At 37.1% G+C, this 10,162-nt stretch overlaps 1 pseudogene; it reads left to right on the forward strand.

Annotated features, from left to right (window-relative positions):
* The first annotated feature begins 1,731 nt into the window (after positions 1–1,731).
* On the forward strand, positions 1,732–6,615 carry LOC144368672 (transcription factor JunD-like; annotated as a pseudogene).
* Positions 6,616–10,162: the final 3,547 nt, after the last annotated feature.

Below are 10,162 nucleotides of genomic sequence, written 5' to 3' on the forward strand. Positions count from 1 at the left end.
AGAAGCTTTTTTTGTTTCGTTTTTCAAAAGAGATATTTCTAAGACAATTGCTAAATAGATATTAATTGAAATTATGAAAGTAATTGTGGCATAAACTTTTTTTTTCCTCCCCTAACTTGAAACATATGGAATCTCCTCTTTAAGCCCAGTTTTTTCATTTGTCCACCTAGGCCTACAAAAACACTGTTGTAATGTAGACTATTTTAAGCTTATTTAGCAAGTATTTATACTTTTGTTATTAAAACAGGAATACAAACCTGAAAAATATGTAAATGTCATATTTTAAAATTCTAAAGTTACTAATGACCTTAGAAAATGTGATGACTGCTATCACTTTTTGTTTGTTTTATGAAAAGTAATTTAGATATTCACTTTATATTTATTTTAATCATTACAGATGCTTTTCAAGTTTGGGTGAAACAAAAAAAATGAAAAATAAATATCTTATTATCTTAAGAAATTGTTAGGCTAAGCAAATGTTAGTGCAGAGTTTTTTCTTTTTTTTTAGAGAGAGAGAGAATTTTTTAATATTTATTTTTTAGTTCTCAGCAGACACAACATCTTTGTTTGTATGTGGTGCTGAGGATCGAACCCGGGCCGCACGCATGCCAGGTGAGCGCACTACCGCTTGAGCCACATCCCCAGCCCAGTGCAGAGTTTTATAGAACCATTCTGGAACATACCATCCAGAGTTTTACACTAATGTTTCAGATTGGATCACATCACATCACAGTATGATAGATGAAGGTGTCAGAAGTGCTAGAGAGAAATTTGTACTAGGGATGGGGAGGTAGATTAAATTAAGCTTCTTCTTAATTATTATCAATTACAGCATAATTCATGGAGAAATAATCATTTTAACTTGATAGCAAATAAATATGTATAAATTTATTAACTTGTGATGTAGCTTCATTTATAAGATAATGCTTATTCAAGAAGTGTGAAAGGGTATAAAATGAAATAACATTTAATTTCATGAGTTTTTTTTTTTTAATTTGCAGATTAACTCCAAAGTGTGCTTAATTTCTAATGATCTAATGAAGTAAAAATACTGTTAAGGCTTTAGCTTAGTGTACCATCAAACAAATGGTAAAATATTGTGGTGATAGTATGTTGTTGTTGTTGTTGTTGTTTAAAGAGATGAAATGAGACTGATTATGAATATTTACACATCTGCAAAGTCATTTAGGTTTCTAGTTCCACCAGAGTATCTGCCTACTTATTGGCTGGCTTGGATATGAAACATTTTAGAAAGCTCTTCAGTCCATGTTCTACAAGCAGCTTTTTAATTTTTTTTCATACAAATCTTCATTAATTGCATTACAAAATTAATCATCCAGGTAAGAAAGAGAGTATTACACTCACTACCCAGTGTATGTATGTATGTGTGTGTGTGTATGTGTGTGTGTGTGTGTGTGTGTGTGTGTGTGTGTGTGTTTTCAAATTTCATTCACAAGTGGGGTAAAGGTTTCAATTCAGTCACGGCCTCTTCCTACACCTGTTGTGCCTGGGATGTTTCAGGAGTCCTCACTAATACTGCAGGTATTTCTTTCTCTTTTCTATGTTGTGATTATTATGAGCCAATAAATAGAATAAATATATCTCAGAGATGCCAAGTGTTATCTCACTTGTAGTTGTCCATTGGGCATCTGTAGGAATAAGTGAATAATCAGTGCTTTTTGGCAAAAGCAGCTTTTGAGTCCCTTGATATGAGGAGAATTTGTGGCCTAAATGGCAGAACTTGTCCCCATGGGTATGATTATCAAATAGAATATGTATGACATAACATGATGGCATGACTTGATAATAGGAATAAATTAGTTTAACCTGATTTATTTATTTATAATTATATATTTTATAGATATTTAATATACATATAATTGTATACTTATATATTTATAATTTTGAATATATGTATCTCTCTGTCTCTCTCACACACATATATATATTTATAATATTGTCTTTAAGATAAGAAGGGTTTGGGGATGGATTGGGGTGAGTGTAATGGTGAAAAGACCAAGGACAAATGCTGAATTTTTGACTTGAGCACTCTAGGGTAGTTGCTGATACCCAATCCTGTATGGGGCAGAAAGACCACAGGAGGCAGGGAAAAGAGTGCTAGTCTTGTGGATGGCTTTTGTGTTGACGTTTGTGATTTCTCCTAGATATCCACATGAACGTGTCTGAAGGTGACAGGAGAGGACTGGGAAGAAAATGGATATTTGGGAGGGAAGGGAATTCGGAAAATACTGCCATGAGACTGAGCATGACCCTGGGTGTGGGTGAAGATATACAAGTACAGGGAGCATTCCTCTGAGCTGGGGCTCAGAGAAACCTATATTTAGCAACAGAGAAGAAAAGTCTAAGAAGGAGACAGAGAGTGAGGTCATCCAGTTAAGGAGATACAAAACCAGGGAAATGTAATGACATGGATTTCTGTAAGAGATTATTTTAAAAAGAAAGGCAGAACCTCTTATTCTGAAAACCACTAAAAAGAGTGGCAAAGATATCACATCTTATTTTTTTTTTTAAAGAGAGAGTGAGAGAGGAGAGAGAGAGAGAGAGAGAGAGAGAGAGAGAGAGAGAGAGACAGAATTTTTAATATTTATTTTTTAGTTCTCGACGGACACAACATCTTTGTTGGTATGTGGTGCTGAGGATCAAACCCTGGCCGCACGCATGCCAGACGAGCGCGCTATCTCCTGAGCCACATACCCAGCCCATCACATCTTATTTATCCATTAATATCTTGAAGGGTATCTAGGTAGGTTCCTTAGTTTAGTTACTGTGAGTTGACCTACTCTACATTGATGTGGCCACCAGTAATGTATGAGTGTATCTTTTCTCTCATATCCGCATGAACACTATTATTGCTTGTTTTCTTGATAATTGCCATTATAACTGCAGTGAAATTAAATATTGAAATAGCTTTGATTTGCATTTATCTAATTGCTAAAGATGATGGTCTTTTTTATATGTTTGTTGATCAATTGTATTTCTTCTTCTGTGAAGTGTCTTGTTCAGTTCCCTAGTCCATTTATTGATGGGTTATGTCTCTTTTTTTGGCATTAAAGTTTGTTGTGTTCTTTATATATCTTGGAGATTACTGCTCTATTTTATGTGTGTGTGGCAAAGATTTATTTTCCCATTCTGTAGGCTTTCTCTTCATGTTATAGTTTGTTTTCTTTATTTAGAATAAGCTTCTTAGTTTGAATCCATCCCATTTATTGATACCTAATTATACTGTTTGTGTTTTTTTACTTCTTGTGATTCAAGAAGTCAGTCAGGTCCTAAGCTAACATGATGAGAATGTGGACCTTCTTTTTTTTTTTTTTTCTATTAGGTACAGGGTCTCTGTTCTCCTAAGTCTTTGATCTACTTTGAGTTGATTTTTGAGCACAGTGAGAGACAGAGGTTTAATTTAATCTTTTTACATATGGATTTCCAGTTTTCCCAGCACCAATTGTTGAACAGGTTGTCTTTTCTCCAATTTATGTTGTTGGCACCTATGACTAGTATGGACTGGTCTACATGTCTTTGGGTACTTTTGTAAAACTATTTCTCCGTAGAATAGTTTAAGGTCTAGTATTGTGATGCCTACTGATTCACTCATTTTGTTGAGAATTGCTTTGCCTACTGTGTCTCTTCTATTTTTCAAATGAATTTCATAATTGCTTTTTCTAGTTTTATTAGGAATGTCATTGGGAGTTTAAAAAGAATTGCATTGAATCTGTATAACTATTTTGTTAGATTTGCCATTTTGTCCAAGATCATTCTGCCTATCCAAGAGCATGGAACATCTTTACTCTTTTAAGATCTTCAATTTCTATCTTTAGTATTCTGTAGTTTTCATTGTAGCGGGGTATTTTACCTCTTTTTTTTTAGATTGATCCCAAGTATTTTATTTTATTCTTTCTTTTTCTTTTTTGAGGCCATTGTTAATGGAGTGGTTTTCCTATTTTTTTTTACAGTGGATTCATGGATTAAGTATAGAAATGCATTTGTTTTATGGGTGTTTATTTCATATTGTGCTATTTTGCTGAATTTATTTGTCAAGAAAGTTTTCAGGTGAAATTTTTTGGATTTTCTAAATATAGAAGCATGTCATTAGCAAATAGTGATAGTCTGAGTTCCTCTTTCTCTATTCATTTATCTTTAATTCTTTCTTCTAATTGTTTTGGATAGAGTTTCAAGGAGGATGTTTGAATAGAAGTGGCAAAAAAAGGGCATCCGTTTACTTTTTTTGAATTTTAGAAGGAATGCTTTAAATTTTTCTCCCTTAAGAATAATGTTTCTGGGGCTGTAGTGGCTCAGTGGTAGAACGCTTTCCTGGCATGTTTGAGGCCTTGGGTTCAATCCTCAGCATAATAAATAAATAAATAAATAAATAAAATAAAAACTCCATTGACAACTAAAATATATTTAAATAATAATAATAATAATAATAATAATAATAATAATAATAATGCCGCCACTATCGGAGAGCCAAGTGCAGTGGAGGCGCCCTGGGTGGACATAGGGCCCAGTGACAGGGAAGGGGGGGGCGCGGCCCCCTGGGAGGCCGCGGGCCATTCCCCCGCACCCCCAACAGCGCAGCAGCATGGGAGGTGGAGCTTGGAAACACTGTTCTATGGCGATGGGGCGCTGAGCGGCCTATTGGTGGCGCCAGTGGCAGCAGCAGCAACTTAGTGTCCCCAGACCTCTTGTTCCCCTGGCGGGGAGGACTGTGGCAGCCAGCACCAAGAGGAAAAAGTGTGCGCTGAGGCCGAGCCAGAGAGAGCAGGTAGTGGAGGCACCAACGGCCGCCCTGCATGCAGACGGCGCCCCCAGCCAGGTGTGCACCCCACGGCCTGCTTTCCTCCCCGGACTTGGAGCTGCTCAAACTCCGCTCTCCTGAGCTCGAGCACCTCATTATACAGTCCAATGGGCTGGTCATCACCACGCTGATGAGCACGCAGTTCCTCTACCCTAGTGGCGGCCAGTGAGGAGCAGGAGTTCACCAAGGACTTTGTCAAGGCCCTGGAGGATTTGCACAAGCAGAACCAGCTAGACGCGGGTGCAGCCGCTGCTGCGGATGCCATAGGAGGACCCCCCTGGCATGACATCCAGTGCAGCACCTTCCGTGGCGGCGACTGAGGCAGCGGTCTATGGGAACTTGAGCAGCTACTCAGGTGGCGCTGGGGATGCTGGGGGCATTGCGATGGTCGCCTTAGCCACGGAGCACCCCAACCCACCCCCGCCACGGCACTGGGGCAGCACCTGGCAGTGCTCAAGGACTAGCCACAGAGGATGTCTGACATGCCAAACTTCGGGGAGAGCCAGGGGCTGTCACCCATCGACATGGACACGCAGGAGAGCAAAAAGGTGGAACGCAAGCAGCTGCTCAACTGCATCACAGCCTCCAAGTGCCACAAATGCAAGCTGGAGCGCATCTTGCGGGCCTGGAGGAGAAAGTGAAGACGCTCAAGAGCCAGAATATGGAGCTGGCATCCACTGCCAGTCTGCAGGTGGCGCAGCTCAAGCAGAAAGTCCTCAGCCATGTCAACATCAGCTTCCAGCTGCTACTCCAGCATCAGGCACCTGCATATTGAGCCCGAGCACCGGGTGCATGTGTGGTCCCCTGTTTGATGGGCGGGCTCACGGAGGAGAGGGTGGGCGCCCCCGACTTGGAGAGTTTGCAACCCTGGCAACTGGACTTGGAGAGGGTAGGGTCCCCAGGGATATCCCCGTGGGTGCTCACAACCAAGAGAGGGAGCCCTGGACTTCAACAAGCGGGACCCCCTGCTCATGGGGTGGGGCAAGCGCATGACCCCCTCCTCCATTGCGCTGCCTCTGTTCCCAGTGATGCTGTCCTGTGTTGCACAAACCTTCCCTCCCTGACTGCCCCTTCGTACACATCTACACATCGCTGTGGAAGGGGGCTCTGTGGGGAGCAGCCTCCAGCCTTTTTTTTTATTTTTTTTTTTTTGCCTTTGGAAGAGAGAAAAACAGAATGTTCCATTCTGCCCTATTTATGGTTCTACTCATAGAAACGGTTGTGTATGCGTGTATGTTTCCTTGTGTTGGTGTTTTTAAAAAAAAATGGGAAGAAGAAAAAAAAATAGTATGTCTTTTCCTCGCTCTCGCTATGCTATCCCCTTCTGTCTTTCCAACACCCCTCCCCTTTCCCCTTTTTGTTCTTTTGTTTTTGTTTTGCTAGAAGTCCACATTCCTGTTGGTCATCCTTTGTTCACGCTCTCCCAGTTTTCTGTTTTTTTCTTTCCTATGCAAAAAGAAAGAAGAAAAAAAAAGAAAGAAAGAAAGAAAGAAAGAAAGGGAATAAGTTTACCTTGTGTTTACCATAGACAGCTTTTATATTTGATAGTGTTAAGATATATTTCTACTATACATAGTTTTCTAGTGTTTTGACCATGTATTTAGTCAAATGCTTTTTCTGCACTTATTGAGATAATTTTCTGATTCTTGTCTTTATATCTATTTACTTTAAAAATGTGTTTATTGATTTCCATGTGTTGAACCAACCCTGGGACAAACCCCACTGATCATGTTAATATGATTTTGTATGCTGCTTGCCATAATTTTATTGAGAATTATTACATGTTTGTTCCTCAGGAATACTGATCTGAAATGTTCTTTCCTTGATGTGTCTTTATCTGGTTTTTGGTCTGGTTGATATTAGTTTCATAGAATGAGGTTAGAAGGTTTTGCTATTTTTTTTATTTCATAAAATGATTTTAGAAGAATTGATGTTCATTCTTTTTTCAACTTCTTGTAGAACTGGGCTGAGAATTCCTCTGATACTGGTTTTAGTTGTTAGGCTTGTGATAAACCCTGGCTTGGGAGAATTAATGTAATACACTCAAGACTTCATGCTTTAGAGGAGAAATACCTACCCTAACATTATACTGCTTTGACAAATCTTAGTCATCAAATAACAATATTTTTTAGACATTTTTTGTGATCCCCAGGAGAAGACTGACACCTCCAAGACTCCTTTCTTTAAACATGTGTGTATGTGTGTGTGTGTGTGTGTGTGTGTATCCAGGGTTTTGTGGTCACTTGGTAAAATTTCATTAAATAACACAGCCATGACTTCAATTTGGGTATTTTACTCAAGGTTTTTAGCCCACATCTTAAATTTTTGATCCATACAACACTTAAAGTAGCTATAATTTCTATCAGAGTCTCTACATGGAAGTATGAAATGATGGGATAAAATATTTTAACACTCTAACTCTCCAGTAGTATCAAATTTATTTCTAATGGAATTTAATGTTATTCATACTCTTGACATAATGTTCCTACAATAAATGTAAAAACCTTTGAAGTAAATAAAACATATGAGGATCAGTCAAGGGAGGTGACAGAGCCCCACAAGAGCAGGATGAAGATTATGAAATAATTCTGAAGTAAAAGCTAAGTTCTATGAAAAGTGGAATCGACAGTTTTCATGTGTGTATTGGGATAATTACTACATTAAGATATTTAGGTGTTTATAAAGTAGGAGAATATAAGATATTATCACAGTTTAAGAAATAGGGAAATAAGAGGAACAGTTTCATAAATAGTCATGCTGAATTTAGCTGGAAATCCAAATGTGAACTCTAGAGATGTTTTGTAAGCAACAAAGTTAAGCAAATAGATCATCAGTTCTCTTTCTACTGAGGACAAAGTAGAAGGCAATAGTATACACACATATTTTTAATAAATTCAATAAAATGCTTCATTTCAAGGGAAACTAATAAACCACGCTGTGGTAGAAGGAACTGTCAAGTACAACTTGTTAAACTGTCTTTGACACATCTATGACCAAGAAGGAAAAAATGACTATTTCCCATGAATAAATTCAGTAATAACAGAAAGTCTTCTCAGATAAATGGCTACACTTTGAATAATGCTGAAATATTCATTAACTCTGGCACCTCTTACAGAATAGTCACTCCATGCCTGAAAGACTCATGAGTACAAAGAAGTAGGTACCCAGGGCTTTGAGTCTTCAAGAAAAATTTCCTTTTTTCCCAAGCTTTGACCATCCTAACATCAATGTATGGATGCACATATTTGGGGCAAAGCTGTCCTCTGATGATCCAGTTACCTTTCTCCTTTAAAATTACAAAAATTTTTTATAGAAAATGCTTTTCTTTACCCGAACACCCAAAGTCTGTTGTCATTCATTGAATGAATTTGAATTGTCTTTGAAAAACATTTTTTCTTTAAAGTTATCAGTAAACAAAATCATCCTTTGATATTTGGGTGAAAAATCAGTGAAAATTTCTTTGAAAGTTTAAATATTTTTCAAGAAAAAAATAACTTTAAATTATTATATCTGCTTTTATTACTTTTCTATTTATTAGAAAAGTCAGTAATGTGATAGAAAATAACTTTGTTTTTATTGCTATTGTTGTGTTTTTTTTTTGTTGTTGTTGTTCTGTTCCTAGCAAAACAATGTAAGGCCTCTCACTAGAACCCAGATATGTATGGCTTGTTGTATTAGAAAATAAATTTTTAAAAACCCCAAACTAATGTTCATGTGAGTGCGTATACTCTTACAATATATTTTTCAGGGTTTTCAACTGAAAACAACTTAGAGTAATGACACCCAATATAAATGGATATGCCTCCCCTATAGCTTTATCTTCCAAATGACTAGTTTCTGAAGAGTGAGCTGAGACATCTTCTCTTAGAAAGAAATCAAACAAGGGATGGAGAATGAGAGATAAGAAGGAAATAAGCAATGAAATGAGGAAGGAAGAAAGTAGACAAGAGAGAAATGAAGGAAGAAATTTGACTAATGGTTTTTCTCATTTGGGAATGGAGACAGGTTAAAGCACCTTCTTCCTGAAGGAGCCACTTTTTCTTCCAATTTCCCCTTTCCATTGTAGTCCATCTTGTCATTCTCTCACCCCCATCATATTGAATATTTAGCAGATATACATTGTTACTGTGAACCAATCTGTGCATGAAGATAATTAATTCAACTACTATACAGTCCAGCTTAGCCATGAGCAGGTAGTTTAAGAACTGTGAAAAAAAAGGAACCGTGGATGCCAATCATGCAGGATTTTCTCTTTCCCATCTAGAAACCAAAATGAGAAGCTTTTTCTGCTAACCTTGGCTGAGAAATGTAAGGGAAGGTCCTGACTGGCCCTGGTCATGTCCAACTCTACTAAATATTATTGTGAGCATAATGGAACTTGATCTGGATGGAAATGACTCACAGACCCTGTTATCTGTTTCTGGTAGTTTAGTGTTAGTTAGGAACTACCATTGCCCAGCAATGCAAGATCTACATGGAAAGGATTAAGTTATAAAAAAAAATGGAGAAAAAATATGGTGCTCTCGGTATCACCAAATGCCTACTATTTATCTGATCAATAGGACTGTGTTTCTCAGTAATATCACCCATAATTTATCTGCCCTTTAATGTGTATCAGCACACCTTTTTACTTGGAGTATCTTTATTTATTTCAACCAGATATTTATTGAGTAGAAAAAGAAAGTACTCTTGTTTTATAGGTAGCATATTGAAAGTGAGGTGGACTTAAAAAAATCTCAGATAATTTTCTCATGTGTAGTAAAATAAGTTTAGAACATATTTTCCTTAGTATTTAAAGAATTACTACCTATGGAGCAGAGTGATAAATAATCATTTTTTATTGATGTATAAGTATCTTTTGAATGTAAGGTACTAGTTTATTCACTAAGGGCTTATATTCACTGTTCTCTAAAAAGATAATGAAAATTGTAAACATAGATTTTTCTTGACTTTCTTGTAGGAAAAGACCAGCAACACTTCACAGAAAAATAATAAAAAAGAACGAAAGAAAGAAAGAAAGAAAGAAAGAAAGAAAGAAAGAAAGAAAGAAAGAAAAGGAAGAAAGAAAACAAGGTTGTTGGAAATATTTATTCTCAGTACAAATTATATTGTTGAGGGCCAGTCCTAAGGCAGGGCATGTTTGAGGCTAGGAAAATCACCAAGCCTTCTCTCATTGTTTTAATGAACAGACTTTATTTTAAGGAGAGTTATAGATTTACAAAAAAATGAAGCACCTAGTACCATGTTCCCATATGCCTTCTCTTATTCAGAGTTTCCACTATTTTTTCTTTGTATATTACTGAGAAACATTTGATGTAAGCACAAAATCAAAATATTTTGCCAATA

This window comes from Ictidomys tridecemlineatus, chromosome 11 (genome assembly GCF_052094955.1).
Source record: "Ictidomys tridecemlineatus isolate mIctTri1 chromosome 11, mIctTri1.hap1, whole genome shotgun sequence".
NCBI classification, from domain to species: Eukaryota; Metazoa; Chordata; class Mammalia; order Rodentia; family Sciuridae; genus Ictidomys; species Ictidomys tridecemlineatus.